The following is a 17,710-nucleotide window of genomic DNA, read 5'->3' as shown; positions in this document are numbered from 1 at the left end:
TAAGTAACATATGTTGCTGTTTTTGAGACTTTTTTATGTGTCTGACAGTAACATTAGAACAATTCCACAAATTTCTTTGTAGTGGGGACCACAGAATTGCGTTTATCATTGGATGGGCCTTGGACAACTTATAGGTGATTGTGAGAAGGGCTGTATTCTAGATTTGAAGGAGAATGCATGGGAGGATGGATTGCACAGTCCCGTCTCTTTCCTGCCACCAAACCACTATAGCGAACTTTCGGCTCGTCATGCATTTTAAGTGCCTCTATCCAACAAAGACACCAAAGTAATCATCACCAAATCACCAAAATGTTTGTAAAACATTCAAACCTTTTTTAGGTACACTTCTGTTATCAGGACCATATTTAGAAATGTATGCATGTATGTGCGCATATATGTGTGTACATACACAGATACATATGTAGGTACATATATACATGCACAAATGAACACATACATTTACATATATATGCATACATGCACACATTTCTGGAGGCTTTGATAACAGAACAGTACCCCTTTTCGAGATCCGAACCCGAACTCAACGATACGGCGGCTAGCGTCCCCAACCAGTAAAGCAACTAAGTTGGGCAACAACAAGTAGGTAAAGAAATGAAATATGATTTTATAAAAGAGGAACTCGTATTATCCTTTTAATAAGCTATAATTAATCACATGTGAAATTTTGATATAAAAATTATTATTGATTATAAAGGTGAAAGAATTGGTGAATATATAATATCTTCAGTAACATTAGATTTTCTCTTTATCATTTTTCGTATTGCAAGAAAATGATTCCAGTTTAACTAACACTAAAATACCGTTTAATTCACATTAAAAGGAGTGGAATGCCAATTGTCACAGTAACATTATTTAAATTTTTCGGTTTTTTTTTTTTTAAATTCATATAAGATAATGTTATAATGTTTACAAAAATTAAGTTCTGTATGTTTTCCGTTGTTAACCTTAAATTTCATTGGGGTTACGTTAAGCGGGTTTACACGGAATCCATTGATACATTTAATTCTTTTTCGGTCGATCAATTAAATTAAATTAAAGTTATAAAAAATTAAGCTACACAGTTTTAGTTAAATGAACTAAAAAAATAGCTATCATTACATTTTTGGTGTATTAAGATGTGATTAAGAATAAAATCGTTAGGCTGTTAATAAAATTAAGAGTAATGATTCTTACATATGTCATATTTATAATACTATTTTGACATAGTATTATTTAAAATCCTGTTAAAGTTCCAATATAATGTTTTTGGAAGCCTCTCACGCCTTTTGTTCAGTCATATATAATCCCAAGAAAGTCATTCTTGGTCATATATGACCAAATCATTCTTGATTATACATGACCAAGAATAATTACTTGATTTTGTTATTACCATGATTTATTCATTCTTTGTCATATATAACAAAGAATTATATGATAGAGGATATTTGTTTAGTGCATTTAAGTAAGATTGCATGTTTTTAGTAAATTTTATACAATTTAATCAAGGAGAGGAAAATAGTAAAGAATGAAAATTATTGTCCCCGAAAGTTAATTCATTTTAATTAGCATAACAACTTATTGGGAAGGCTTGAAGAAATAAAATGTCACTGATATGGTTTCGGTACCTGATTCGTTCAGGAATTCCCATGATGCCACTCCTGGCTAGGTGAATAAAAGAACCTTGAGATGCAGTCGCAGGCCTCCAGCATTAACATTTTGTACTAAGAGAAACATTATAAGTTGAATTCCTGTGAATGTTGATATTACGGGAATTGAAGTCATGGGATAAATAGAAGCAGATGGCCAAGAGAAAGGGGAATTCTAGAATTTTATTTGTATTTGGAAATTATTGCAGCTGAGGAGAAAGTGCTTCTTCGTATTATTTCAAGCAAGTTAGGTCCACAGGCCAGCAAATATGAAGATCTGTGGAAAAGCATAAATTATGAGATTACTGCCATGTACTTAGGCGTAGTCTCGGAAAAAAGACATAACTCTAAAAGGTCTAAATAAAGCAAATGTTCCTTTAATATGGCAGACAACATTAACTGGGAGAACTCCGCTTCTTGCAATCCACTCCGTTCTCATTTACGGAACTATAATCTGAGTTACTGTCTCTTATATTGCTGTGTTTGGGGTATTGCTATACCAACGTACAAAACATTTAATCCATTCCAGAATAAAGACTTCAGGTTTATCACAAATGCGCCATAGTTTGTGCGCTTCTCAAAGTTATAATCAATTCTACATAGGGATTTGAAAATGGAGCTTATAGATTCTCTTCTTCTCTCGAGGGCTTCGCAGTACCGCCAAATACTTGGCTCGGAAGACTCATATTTACTGTCGGATGAGTTTAATTTTTCTACTTCCGTTAACACTCAAGGGCATACATTCATAATGAAAGACACAGCAACTTTACTACTGAATCTCCACTTACTACTATGGTCTACCATACGGGTTTGACAGCTGAGATGCGAAATCACAATGACATGGTTGCAAACAGAAATGCGAGTACACGATTAATGAGAGATGCACACATAATCAGACAACAGATCACGAAGCTCGGTTCTTGCAGTTTTTACAATCACGATTTTCTCTGCTCGGTGAAAAAAACGCATGGTATAGTTAGAATACGTATCATTTCGCATTTCTGAATGGTGGTAGATGACAACAAGTGCCAATGGATGCTGCTTCCTCATAGTAAGTGTAGTAGTAGTCAATAGTAGCATTTTATAGTCTATAGTCTCTCTCTCTCTCTATATATATATTATATCTATATATATATATTATATCTATCTATATATATATATATATAGATATTTTATATCTATATCTATATATATATATTATAGTCTTTTATAGTTTTTAGTCAAAGGCTAACTGAATTTGCTTTCGTCAGAACTCGGAAATTCTGATGTAATATTCAATAATATTCAAGGCGCTCAGATGATTTCACATGGCCGGATAAGAAGAAATTGATGGATTTCAAGTTTGACGATCTACAGATCAAAAGGAAATATCACCAAGAATATGACATGTTTTTTTTTTATTTTATTTATTTTTATTTTTTTTTTTAGTCCAAAGGGATTTGAATCCCGAAGAAGGACTATTAGTTTCGTTTTGGCATTTTGCGTCGGACTCATAAATGTCGGTTCACTTTTCAAACTGTTGCCACAAAATGTTAGAGTCCTGCATTATATTTGAAGAAATTAAATAATGAAAAATCTGCATAAATGTATGTATGTTTCTCACATTGTCATAAAATAACGGTACATAGAGTCATCGAATTTTGAATAACGTAATCCTCCAACGAATATGAGCATGTGGAAGACCAAATTTGAAATTTGAAATTTGTTTTATGATCGATTTCCTATTTTTTAAAACTTTGACGAATTTTTGATTAACAAACTCAAGGATTCCAAAGCGAGCAATGGCAACGTTGTGCAGAAAAAACATTTTTATCTCCAGCGCGTGAGTCTCTGTATCGGAAATTCTAAAGATATGCTCGTTTTAAAACTATTTTGCGATATTGCTGTTGCACTGGATCTTATGGTTAAAGTGCGAGGAACATGATATTTAATAAAGAAAGGTAACACACAAAATGTTCAAAAACGCCCCTTTGGACGTAATTTAAAATCTGAAACATTTCAGATTTCTTTTTTTTTTTTTTTTTTTTTTTTTTTTTTTTTTACCTCCATTCGCTAGCCGAAGGTATAACGTAAAGGGACTTTCAAGTCGTCTATGTACCGAACGAAGCGGTGTATTGAAACAATTTCAGAGACAGTAACATTTAATTTCTTCTTCCCACCCGGTCATGTAACGTAACTGTGCTTTTCCTTGGACCTCCTGTATATCTTTCAATTAAATCCTTAACAAATTTGTAACAAATCAAACAGATAATTTCTGTAAACCTTCGCTCCATTATTGAAATGAATTAAAAATTTTTCTGTATAACATTCTATATTATGTATCCTTTTACGAAATAATTATTTCTGCACTGATTAACAACAATTTTTAATTTTTCCGAAAAGTCTTCCTAAATCATTTCTGTAAAACTTTATTTACACTTTCACCTAAAATCTCTTCTTTTTCGCAAAGCTCTGAAGTAGGTTTTCCGATCCGGCCCTCAAGCACGAAGATTTAGTTGCCTCGAGTTGTTAGCAAATATTATATTAATTGTCTGATTTACATTGAAAAATATGAAAATATCATTAAAAAGTTCATTGTTCTGAATGTTGGGAGGATTCATTTATTTATTTTGATGAATAGTTAATTTTTAGTTAAAGCAACTTTCCTTTTCGTTCTCGTTTTCACCCACGTTTTCTTGCTAAATTGCAAATCAGTTAGCGTGCGGTTATTTAAATTAAGGGAGAAAGAAGGTCTATTTAAGCGATGGTTTCGGAAATTGATTTTAGAGCGTGTTATGTCTGCTTGAAGGCCACGTTGTTACATAATAACTTTGATTTGATTCTGTGGCGTTGTTTGCTTCTAGCCATTAGGCTTGTTCCATCGGCTTCTACGAATCAAAACCTTTCTGCGCGTTTAAATTATCCTGTGAACCGTTAGGCTAGTTTAATTGCATTTCACTTTAAGCTCACCATTACTTGTTTAATTTAAGCCAGAAGTGTTGGCTCATATAAGCCAAAGCGGGGCCGTCAGCGCAACTCTTTGCGATTGAATTAAAGGTCGTTTACACCCTTCTTCTGACTTTGTCTGTATTCTGAGACCTGAGGATAATTCCTGTACAGTCTATCTAGAGCTGGTTAGTTTATGTTGCCAAACAATACGAGATTCTATAATCAGTTACGAGTACTATTACAAAAAATATAGATATAAATTATGAAAGGAGTATACTTCTTTTAAGTTGGTCCATTAGTTCAGCAAGGTATAGTTTTAATTTGAAAGCTACGTTAGAAAACTTACACGTTGTTCCACAGCACATTATTGGGAACTGGCTTTTTTTACCATGCAAAAGGTTTGAGATATTAAAATTATGATGATTCTGGCCCCTTGAATAGCAGCATTTACTTTTCTATAAAGCATAAATAATAAATGCCTTCTTAGCGGGATGTAATCTAAGGAACTAACATAAAATAAGAACCGCGAAAAATAGAGAGATGATTCTAGATGTCTCTAAAATAAAAAATAATCCCAATAATTAATAATAAAAAATTAGCTTTATAGTCAGACTCAATCCGAATGGACTGTAACCTCTCGATAACAGAGGTTTTTAAAGTAAACGACTAAAGGTCTTAGAGATAATTCGTTAAAAAAGTAAAGTACCTCTGAAAACATCTATAAGATGGATATTTTCCACATTTATGGTCTTCAGCGTCTCGTCTCGTTGAATTTTGGACGCTTTATTTAGCTAAGCATGTCCTTGAATTCTATTCTTTTATTATGTTTTATAAATTCATTTCATCTATCTCTGACACATAATTTTATCGTATATTTTTAAGCGGTTTTATTTAGCTTGATTTCTCTCTTTGGAACATACCGTGAAATTAATTTCTGACCCTCTCTCAGTCAGCGGATTTTCTTAATAATTTTCAAATATATGTACGGATTTGCAATATCAGGGAATAAAGTGTTCGAATTTTAGTATAATTTTCCTTTAATTTAGCGTTAAGTACCTTCGTTTAACAATCGAACTGATTATCGTAGAATTCGATCTTTGCACCATCGTATAAATCGAAAAAGTAATCTTCCAAAGTAACATTTTTCGAAATCTTTAACATAATTTATCAAAACTTGGCGTGTTTTAAAAAAATTACTACTCATTTCCCTAGTGATTATTGCGGCTGTTAAAATGACGGAATTTATAATCAGTGATTTAACCTGCCATCGTTAACCCCAGGTGCATGATTTTAAAGATTAAGTTATGTTATTTGAACAAAAGTTACACAAACACACAAAAGTTATCTGCCTAAGGCAAATAAAACCTTCGTGGAGGACTTTCCGAGGAAAACTAGCTCGAATTCCTGTTGCACATAAGGAATCTTTTGGAAATTTTAATGCTCATCTGTTCGATGTATTAGAGTGACATCTGAAGTTCTTTAATTCTTTTTAAAATTTTTATATTTTTATTTGATTTAAAAATCCAATTTCATCACTATTTAAAATCGCGCACCCCTCCAGTGACCGAGTGATTTAGACCGTTAAATGTTGGGAATTTGACACGGGTTCAATCCAAGTGAATGAACTGGCTGTATAGTTGTTTTTTCGATATTTTTCCATACAATAATTTGAGGAAAGTCATATAAAATACCTATAATGATTATTTATAACTATATGTTCAAGATCATTATCCTTATAAATCTTAGATGTGTTTAGTATTTCTAAATGTCGCGCAGATTTTTTCAGGTATTCAATCAGAATATTTCGCATGTTTATACTGATGCGTAATATTTCCTTTAAAACTAAATTTCTGATGCAGACATCAAATATTCCCAAATCATTGTGACTCGACTTCCATGATTAAAAGCGAACAACAGGTTTTTTTTTTTTTTCAGATTTAGTTTTGTATTGGTCTTTCGTCACACACTAATTCAGTCATCGGATTCAAGTATATTAAACTTTGGATCAACTTTTTTTCCCTCTTCCAAAGGTGGCACAAGTCATCGTAGACGTTGGCCACTACTAAAGTCGAAGCGGTGGTCGTTTTAATATGGAGGTCCCGTTGGTCACCGTTGGTGGACCACCGTTGCCTCCTATGAAGGGACGGACAAATTATATCCATACCTTGCCCAGGTTTCGAGCCCGGGCCTTTCAGTGCGGCAGTCAGATTCACTAAGCACTTCCTTGTTTGGTCGCTGAAGAAATATTGCTGCCGATTATATATATATATATCATTATATGCATAATGATATATATATAATCGTCAGATTATGGGGACGCATCCCAATACACAGTACCTCATGGGTGATGGGGAAATCTGTGTATGACAGATTCAATGACTGGCACTATATTTCCCGAATTTAAAAAATATACATTAATTATTAATTCGAAATTATACATTTCCTCCAGATAAGAAGTCTACATTCAAATAGATACCCAGCGAAGCGGGCGGGTATCAGCTAGTAGATAATAAAAAAAAATTCCAAATTTGGACTTCCAGATGCCCATATTTGGGCGGAAAAGTATGTTATTCAAGATTGGATGGCTCTAGGTATCGTGGTTTTATCACAATGCGAGAAACATACTTACATTTATGCAGATTCTTCGTTATATAATTTCTTTAAATATAATACAGGGCTCTAATATTTGGTAGCAACAATTTGAAAAGTGAATTGGACATTTATAGTAAACCAACGAGAAATGCCAAAAAGTGCCAAAATGCCAAAATGAAATGAAAAATGCCAAAGAATAATAGTCCTTTAGAGCAAATTACTCCTTTGGACTTATAATGCTCAATAAATTTAATTTTCCAGTTTAATACTTACAACCGAATTATGTTCTGATACTCATAACCGAAACTAGTAATATTAATCATTAGTATTTTTTGAAGGTCATGTGTATCGGTAAAAAATCCAGGACAAATTTTCATTGCGGAATGCATTATTTGCGGAAGTTATTTTTATATCGCCAGATCTCGCCAAAGAAGCGATAAAATTAAATCTGGGAAACAGTTTTGTTGCCACTTTCTCACAGGCGATATTATTTACATTACTGAGTTCAAGACCTTAGAAGTTGGCTATTTCCTCGAATCTCTTTGTTTGATTTCCTGCCCTTCAAAATGAGATTGTGTTTATTACTTTCGATTTTAATTATACTTCCTAGTTTTACATTAAGCTATCAAAGTTTCCTCAGACAAGTTTTGGGTAAGAAGTTTGGTTTTGAGTCTGATATTTTTTGCAGAATTTCATTTGAGCAAAAGCCAATTAGATTGCTATAACAATGTTTTGTGTATGAATTAATTCAGGTATATGCACAGTTGTAATGCTGAAAGAACTATGAAATGATGAAATAGATGATTCTAAGTTCTTAAATAAAATATTAAATTCTAATTCATTACTTAAAAATGGGAAATAATGCTAATACTCTCTGTCATACGTGTTCAATATTTAGATTTATGACTTCTTAGTGCAAATAAGAAAGTACAGTTTTTATGTTAGGAACTTGCAATTCTCACATTAGATGATGTTATAAATTATTTAAGTTCCTTAATGTTACAATTGATGTTGCTTCTTCAAACAAAGTCCAATATTAAGAATCCTAGTTAGGTTTCTGTGTGTAAGTACTGAAGGCTGTGTTTTCATTTCAGTATTTTGTAATTGAATATGATGTAATTTTTAATAATTCTTCTGGTAAATTGTAGTATTTTGAATCGATGATAATGAATAAGGCTTCAAATGAAAGATACTTAAGAGCTGAAAATAATGTTCTAAATTATGTATTAAGAATATCGAATTGTATGAGATTAGAATTTTAGCTTGTGACTGTCATGGTCAGCCTTCGAGATGTAAATATTCCGTTTTGTCCAACGACTTTTATTCAGTTTTGTCCAACGACTTTTATTCATATGGAGATATACAAATACAAAGATAATTAATTCTATTATTTTCAGTGACAGTGTATGCGCAATTGAATTTAACCCTTTACACTCGAAGTCTTCTCGCAGATGACCTACCAACAACTCGACAGCAGTTGCTGGAGAAAATGCAGATTACATAGTAAAATTACATAATAAAATTTATTAAAAAACATGAAACTTACTGCAAGTCTCGGTTACCGAGCATATTGGTTCGGCACAAAGTTTTCATTATAAACGTTAAAAGTTGTGTTCATAAATAGAGTGTGCTTACTGCATACTAGCTAGATCCATACGTATAGTTCAAGTAAATATTTTCAGACTCCATAGTATAGTGGTATAATCCTTTTAGTTAGTCTTAGGATGTTATGATGTTATCGTTAGAAAAACTGTCCTTACTCATTTCTTCTAAATGAGACCAGGGAAACCATTGCAATAAAGGCATTTAAGAATAGAGTTCTTCCTCTTTAAATAACTGATGCAAAAATCTCTATTTAATTGAAATTTCACCAAAAGGAAATTGAAATATTTAATTAGTCAAAGTTATTATTAGAATTTTAATCTAACTAAGAATATTGTTAATGTAATTTCCAACGATATTTTTAGACTTCAATTATTTTATTGCTTTCATAAATAAACGAATTCATATTTATTTAATTTTTTTTGGTCGAAACATACCTTTTTATTTTCGACGCCATAACCAGCTCTTTATTACATAGATATGTTTATATTCAGAAATGCTTATATTGAGGTGGCTCCTGAAGGAAGAGCAAGTATTCCAAAGAATTAAGAATAAAAAAAATGACTATATGTAACAATTTTTATCATATTTGAAAGAACATCAGCATCTTAATTTTGGTTATAATGATTTTTGGAATTTGATGATATAATTGCATTGCATGGAAAATAACTCCTTCAGCAAAGTGCTTATATATATGAGAATAAACTAAACAGTTAATGCGATTATTTTAATAATGTTTCATAGTGACAAACATAGGTATCAGTTATTCGAAAAGGTTTTGTAACGAAGAATTGATGTAATTAAATTTTTAGTGTCGAAGAATTAACCTTTTAAGGTCAGCAGTCAAATTATCACAATATTTATTTGATTACATTAGAGTACACGAAGGCCATCTGCCTGAGAGGGAATATCTTTATAAAGGGACTCTAAAGAATAATTAAATATATATGTCAAGTTCTTCAGTAAATATCTTAGAAGCGCTGTATAAATTAACAACTATTCCATTTTCCGTACTTCTAAGGAAAAGTTGTTCGTATTCAAGTTGACGAATATACGAAGACCCCCTTGCCCCCAGCCGCTTGTCGGTATTGGAACCTGGAAGGAAGTATGGATATTGAGATTTATTCGACCACTTGGTTGGCCTAAATCAATGGAAATTCGATCGAATTGTTATAAGAAATTTTACTGGAATACGGTAAAAAGATAGTTTCTTATTTTTAACAATAGAATTTAAGAAAAAATTTATACGAATGCTCTTTCCGCTACATAACATTTACATGTTTAAGTATTGTTTGCACAACTGACTGGAAGAAACGGTTGTTTTTTTATTTTAGAATAAAAAGTTATTGCCACAGTCTTTACGACAATACAAATTAATTATTTAACGTACCATATTCTATCATTACGGAGCCTCACCAGTGCCTGAACGGTAAAGGCCGCTGAATACTAGGAGTTTGATCTAGGTTCGATCTCAAGCGAAAGGACTGGCTGCAGGGTTGGTTTTCGTGGTGTTTTTCATGTGTAATGTGAATACGAACGAGTATCTCTGAAAAAGTAGTCCACCAGCGGCCGAGCGATAAAGTCACTTAAAACTGATATTTCTGGCCGATGTTCGAATCCCGCAAACTGGCTGGCTTCATGGGAGTTTTGTGGTTTTCCTCATATGTAACGTGTATACGAGCCATTTACCCTTAGAAAGTCCTTTACGAAGGCATTCCCTTCCCTTAGGCAGATAGCTATTGAGTGCTTTGCCGTAATAAAATAAACAAAAAAATTCCTCCATGAAGGCAGCTGCAGTCTAATGCAACTAGCCCTCGTGTGCTTTGCTTTATTCAAATAACCTAAATTTACTCCATTGCGGGAGCTACTCCGATTATTCTAGTTGATGTTGTTTTACTACATCTGCGAATCAGGAAAGAAATTTTTTTTAGCCAGTAAAATATATGTAAAAAAAGTAATTGGGAATTGATCATATTAGCTAACAAAGAATATGCATGAAAGTTTTAGTTGGACATAATGAACAAATGAGGTAACACACAAATCTAATGAAACTTTCATTTTAATATGCCCTTTACACAAAATATACAACGAAAACATAAATCTGCATGTTAAAAAAGTATTGGCAAAGTGGAGATTTTGTTATGTGGAGATCACGTGTGTAGACATAAGAAACCCTGTTAGTAGAAAGTCTGCGGTGCCCTTTTAGAACGTTATTTTGCTAATACTAAGAAAAAATGGCTACGAAGTCGAAGGAGTTGTATGTTAATGTTAAAAACATGATTTTTTCTTTTTTTGGCTCAGAAATGAGAGTTTAACGTATCGTACTATAGGAATACAACTGAACGTAAGTTTATTTACTGTTGTAGAAAGTTCAACCAGACAGGATAGACGGAAAATAAGATTAGAAGTGGACGGCCTTGAATATTTTCTGCAAGCGAAAAACGTGTCATTATCGAAGAGGTTAAGAAAAACTCTATAATAAATGCATACCAGTTAGCCAAAGATGTTACTAATATTTCACATAAAACTTTTAGTATACAGACCATACGGAATGTTTTACATAAAGGAAGTAATTATGGAAGGGCAGTTAGGAAAAAGTTTTCATTTCAGAAATAAACAGGAGAAGGAGATCGGATTTTACAAAATATCATGTTAATTTATCAGATGAGTTTTGGAACACAGTTATTTTCTTCGACGAAACGAAGTTTAACATTTTTAGGAGTGACGGACGACATGTGTGGAGAAAGCCAAGCACCGAACTAGAAAAACGGCATTTAACTCCGACTATGAAACATGGTGAAGGGAGCGTCGTGATTTGGGGCTGTATGGCAGCAAAACGGTGTTGATAACCTGTGCTTCATTGATGGTATTATGACAGCACGTACGTACATTGATATATTGCGCCGTAGCTTAAAATTCAGTGCCCAGAAACTTAGGGAACATCATTCGAGTTTCAACAGGACAATGAACCTAAGCATGTAGCGAACGTCACCCGGGAGTGGTTACTATATAACGTTCTTCGCCAATTAAAGACACCACTTAAATCATCTGGCGTAAATCCAAATGAAACGTTATGGTACAAATTGAACCTGGAAGTCAGAAAACATAAAATTTCATGTAAAGATGAACTTACGCATACACTCCTTCAAAAATGACACAAAATTCCCAATAGCAGAACTAAGACTCTATGACAAACAGATTACAAGCAGTTATAAATGCAAAAGATATGAATACGAAGCATGAAATTTTGTTCCTACATATTGCTGTATGATCTTGCCAATACTTTTTTTGACCCGCAAATTTACGTTTTTGTTGCATATTTTGAATAAAAGGCATATTAAAATGAAAGTTTCATTAGGGTTTGTGTGTTTATTACCGCCTGCATTCGTTATGTTCAGATAAAATTGTCAAACATTTGCTTTGTTAGCTAATATGATAATTATAGGCAGTTGCCGATACCTTTTTTGCCCACTGTAGATTAAGGTTACCACATCGTGTCAGATGAGAAAGTGATGGGAATTTATAGTTACAAATCGTAGTATAAGTAATTTTTCGCCGTTAATTACTTTCTCAATAGGCCAAATTATCTTATACAGTAGGCTTCCGCCTAATTAACGCAAAAAATCTTTTTCTGTATTAAAAAAGTATACAGAAGTAGGTCAAAATGTGAACCGGACCATTAAGGTGGCGCAGGTGATCGGTGGAACGGAAATGATTATATACATTTCTGTCAAAATATGATGCTACATTTGGTGAGTCTACATTTCTGTCAAAATATGATGCTACATTTGGTGAGTCCTATCCATGCTGAAATTTTAGGTTTGCTTAGAAGGCTGTCCGTAAATAAATGAAAACGCCAACTCGTAAGTTCTTTGGTTGTGGTGTTAAACCAGCGACATGACCAGGGAAGACAAATGTATTTAAGAACTTTGGATAAACTATACAAAAAAGTCCATCAATGTAAACAAAAAGACTATAATAGAAACTTAACGAACTTTTTTTTATTGATTTTTTGAAACAGTTTGCTAATGGGCCCCATAGATACAATACCTAGTGGGACTTCATCTAAATCAAAGGGAAAGCGAAGAATCTATTTTCTCCACTCTAATTTTTCTCTCTAAACTCTGCTGTAATTAATCATTCTGATTCTTATTTTGAAAATATTTAGCCAGTCTCTAAACTTTATACCTGTTTTCTATTTTATGGCAAGATGTACTATCAAAGAACACATACCTTCTCGAGGGTTGGTTATATGTTTATATTAATGGGTCATCAACAGGACCGAAAGATCCTTCCAAAGACTCAATTTTTTTTAAATTTTAGAATAACTACTAAATTAGCGGAGGGCAAGAAATGGTCTGAAAGCTGAGGACTGCCATATTTTCATGAGTCTTCTTTCCGAGTGTCACAGGAAATTTGCATCCTAGTAGATTTTTTCTGATTATAGAACCCCTGTAACGAGGCCGCTGATGGTCTGGCAAAGGAAGAGGAACACATCCTAAAATAACTAGAGTTGTTAATGTACGGATCTACATTTTGTATTGCACATTAGAGAATTCTGAAAACTATAAAACAATTCTGTAAGGAAGGATTTTGAGCTAGGAGAAGGCTACTCAGCAATCTACGAGAGCATCCCAGAGGTTAAGCAGTTGCAGCTTTTCGTTTGACCACCGGGTTTGATTACCTCTCGACTCACCTCTGTTGATTTGGAACTGTTTCCAGCTCATTGTGCCTTCTCTGTTTAAACGCATCTACCAATGCCCTCCATCTTGCCTCCTGTACTGCCTTATCACCGCTATGATTGGTATAGAGGTTAACATTTGTGGCTACTGCATTGTTGGGCTCAGGTTCGAATCACGAACAAGGCATGGGCGTTTGTAAGTGTATAATGTCTCTGCCGCGTGGCGACTAGTAAAAGTCCTCTTGAGTGGTTCTGGCAGAAAAGGGGCGGGAAAAAGAGCTTCCGGCACAATTGGAGGACCTAACAAAATAGTGAAAATTGTCGAAAGCTTTTTTACGAAGCGAAAAAAGGAAGCGAATCGAACACTGATTGTTTATTAAATAAAGAGAAGTTAGTTCTTTCAGAATTCTACAAGAACAATTAATTGGCACAACATCGGTGAGATCTCTGTTCGAACCATTAAATTTTAATGGTACGATGGTAGCCAGCTTTCATGGTCAAAGGAATAATAATCCTCGGACCATCCAGCTTGGAGTGCTATTTATCAAAAATGCCGGAGAAAACTTCACAGCTCGCGCGGTGTAGAACTAATAGTAAAGACTCTTTATTTCTGATACTGGAAAGACCCGTTAACCGAACCTTACAACCATTGCATTTTTTACCGTCTTTGGTAATGTTATATTTGTATTTTGTACCATAATTGATTGCCATTTTTGTACTTTATCCATTTTTTATCTTTACATAAGGAATTTTGTCGGTACTCACTTATTACCCCTTTGACCATGAAAGCTGGCTACCATCGAACCATTAAAATTTATTAAATGGTTCGAGCAGAGATCTCACCGAAGTTGTGCCAATTGTTCTTGTAGGATTCTGAAAGAACTATCTTCTCTTTATTTAATAAACGATCAGTATTCGATCCGCTTCCTTTTTTCGCCTCGTAAAAAAGCTTTCGACGATTTTCATATTTTGTTAGGTCCTCCGATTGTACCGGAAGCTCTGTTTAGAATACAATAAGCACAAATTTCCCACAGATAATTTATCCAATCTGTTACTATTTTATCGGTATACACTTTAAAATCAGTATACGCTTTTATGGGAATAGGCTCATATAATTTTGAAGATAATACGCTTCTTTATATTCTGCAGAAAAGTAGGTCCCAAATTTTAATTATGTCTTAAAATACAGCAATAACAGTTAATTTATACCTTTTATCATAAATCCAAAGGTATCTAATCGAGAATCAATTCCGGTTACATGAAACGAAAGCGCAGATGTTATGAGTGTGTTATGACGTCATGCTTATTCATAGCTGCAGCTAATTCGAGCACCTAGGTGATAGTTTCAAGGGATAAAAGATAAGTACCTATTTTTGTCCATAGGTTTCCTGCATTTGAAATGAAAAAAAAATTGAAGTATGTTGTGTGGATAGAAGTATTAAAAAAATACACTATGCTAAAAAGATTAAATAATGGCGAACGTGGTGAAATAATAAACGGATTTGCAAGAAATAAATATTAAGAAAAGATTAAATTAGAAATGTTCACTATTTTATTTTGTAATATTATTAATACTGTAGTATTACATTTTTAAAAATATAAACAAAATATTTGTATATATTCATATATATTATTCAGTTATACTAATATTATTCAGTTACTAATATTATTCAGTTAAATAAAAATGCAGGATGTCGATACACTTAATTTTTTTCATAAATGAAACTTCAAATGACTAAGGCGGTAAATGTTTTCTGCCCAGGGTGCTTATTCTAACGATTGGTCTGTTTTTTTAATGAAGTTGAGCAGCATGCCTGCGACGAATGCTAGGGCGGAGAGAAAAAAGGAGGCTATGAAGTTATTGAGATTTGAAACGTCTCTAGTTCCACGAATGTGCTATGAAAAATAAACCTTTCTTTGGTTCATATGAGTACGGCGAAGCACACGAGAGCGATCTGCTTAAGAGAAGGACGCACTCGTGGAGGATTTTCCTAAGTGAAGGCTAATATCCATGTTGCACATAGGAAAAACCACGGAAATGCTCATGCAGGAGCCTCATTCGCCAGGATGCTAACCCAGGTCGAGCTGTCGGTATTCAGCAACTTTATTGATCGGCTAATTATGGGCTTACACTGAAAAATAACATACACTCATGTCCATAAATTAAGGATAATGCAAAATCAGGCAAAGGAAGAGTTAGAAGCAAAACAAATTTGACTTATTTGTAAAGCTTATTTATTAAACAAAAGGTAAAGAGCAAAAAAAGATGCTATATGTTTGATAACTATTAAAAAAATTAGCTATTTTTTCTCCCTGGAGCAAATTACAAAAAACCTATTTACAAAAAACCAATATTACATGGTTGGTATGATTGTTAATACGTTGTATGTCTCCCAGACGATGCAATACAGTTCGTACAACGCCTAGGCATGCTGAGTATCAAATTATCGATCTGATCTTGGGGGATATTACACCACTCAAAACGCAATGTTCTCCGAAGTTCCGGTAGACATGTAGGTGGAGGTTGACGGGCTGCAACTCGTCGGCCAAGCATGTCCCACACGTGCTCTACTGGATTCAAGAATGCTGGCCAGTCCATACGGGGGATATCCTCCGATTGAAGGCATTCGCTTACGATGTTTGCACGGTGAGGGCGGTCGTTGTCAACCACAAACACAAATTGTGCGCCCAAGGCGCCCGAAACAAACGTACAGTGGGTACAAAAAGTATTTGCACACATACATTTTTGTTCACAATTTATAAGAAAATGCATTAAGAAATACAAAAATTGGCATTTAAAAAACAGAATAAGCTTATTCATTTAAATTTATTACAAAAAATACAATAATATTAATAAAAAACATTTTTTGCAACAATATTAAAATATCTTATGCCAAAAAAGTATTTGCACACTCAGCTCAACTTCAGCAAATTTGCATTTTTATGCTATTATTTGACAGTCATCCCGCAGTAAATAACATACGTAAGACGACTATAAAAGGAGGTGTTTTCGAAACGTTATCAGTTGATTGTCGATTTCAAATTGTAATGGCACCTAAGAAATCTGAATTGCCGATTTAGTTGCGAGAAAAAAATTGTTTCTCTACGTGAAAATGGCCTAAGTTATCGAGAAATAGGTAAAAATGTAAATGTTTGCTTCTCTACTGTTCGGTATGTCATAAAACGTCATAAAGAAAGAGGATCTACATCAAATAACTTGCGCTCTGGACGTCCAAAGAAACTTTCACTGCGAATGAAGCGAAAAATCATAAGAGAAGCATCAAAAATCCATTTTTTAGTGCAATTACTTTAGCCAATGATGTCGCTTCAACATCTGGAGTTCAAATCTGTGCCCAAAGTGTTCGAAATGTCCTGCACGATGCACACATTTATGGGAGATCTCCAAGGTAAAAACTTCTCATAATTGAACGAAATAGACTGAAGAGACCTTGAATTCGCTAAGAAATATATCAATAAGCCAATTGATTTCTGGAAAAATGTCATATTCTCCGACGAGAGTAAGTTCAATATCTTTAAATCGGATGGCAGGAAATTAGTTTGGAGAAAACCTTGTAATGCTTTTCATACCAAAAATACTATGTTACCTACAGTTAATCATGGAGGAGGTTCTGTTATGATTTGGGGGTGCATGGCTAGCAAAGGAGTTGGTAATTTGTGTTTCATTGATGGGAATATGACAGCTCGAACCTATATTGATGTGTTGCGAGATAACTTGCCACAAAGTGCAATAAAATTGGGTATCAGTAATTCGCACTATTTTCAGCAAGACAATGATCCCAAGCACACTGCCGGTATAACACGTATGTGGTTGCTTTATAATGTACCCAGAAAACTTGCCACTCCACCCCAATCACCAGACTTAAATCCTTTGGAAAATTTGTGGAATTCTTTGGATTTAAGAATAAGAAAAAGGAAGATTTTAAGCAAATCTACCCTTAAACAAGCCCTTATTGAAGAGTGATCGAATACTGACCCTACTATTACAGAAAATTTAATTAAATCAATGCCAGCAAGATTACAAGCAGTAATAGATGCTAAAGGAATGCATACTAAATATTAGTTATTTGAAATTTGCTTATATATTTTATTTATTTTGTATTCATTCAGGTGTGCAAATACTTTTTTGACACGAGGTATTTTATTTTTATTACAAAAAAGCATTGTTATTTATATTATTGTAATTTTTCTGTTTGTTTTGGATGATTAAACTTATTCTGATTTGGCAATACCAATTCTTTTA

Source organism: Stegodyphus dumicola, chromosome 2, assembly GCF_044657685.1.
Source record: "Stegodyphus dumicola isolate Sdum_Otavi_A_Nest chromosome 2, ASM4465768v1".
NCBI classification, from domain to species: domain Eukaryota; kingdom Metazoa; phylum Arthropoda; class Arachnida; order Araneae; family Eresidae; genus Stegodyphus; species Stegodyphus dumicola.
The sequence above is the reverse complement of the archived record's forward strand: the minus strand, read 5'-3'. Positions refer to the sequence as shown.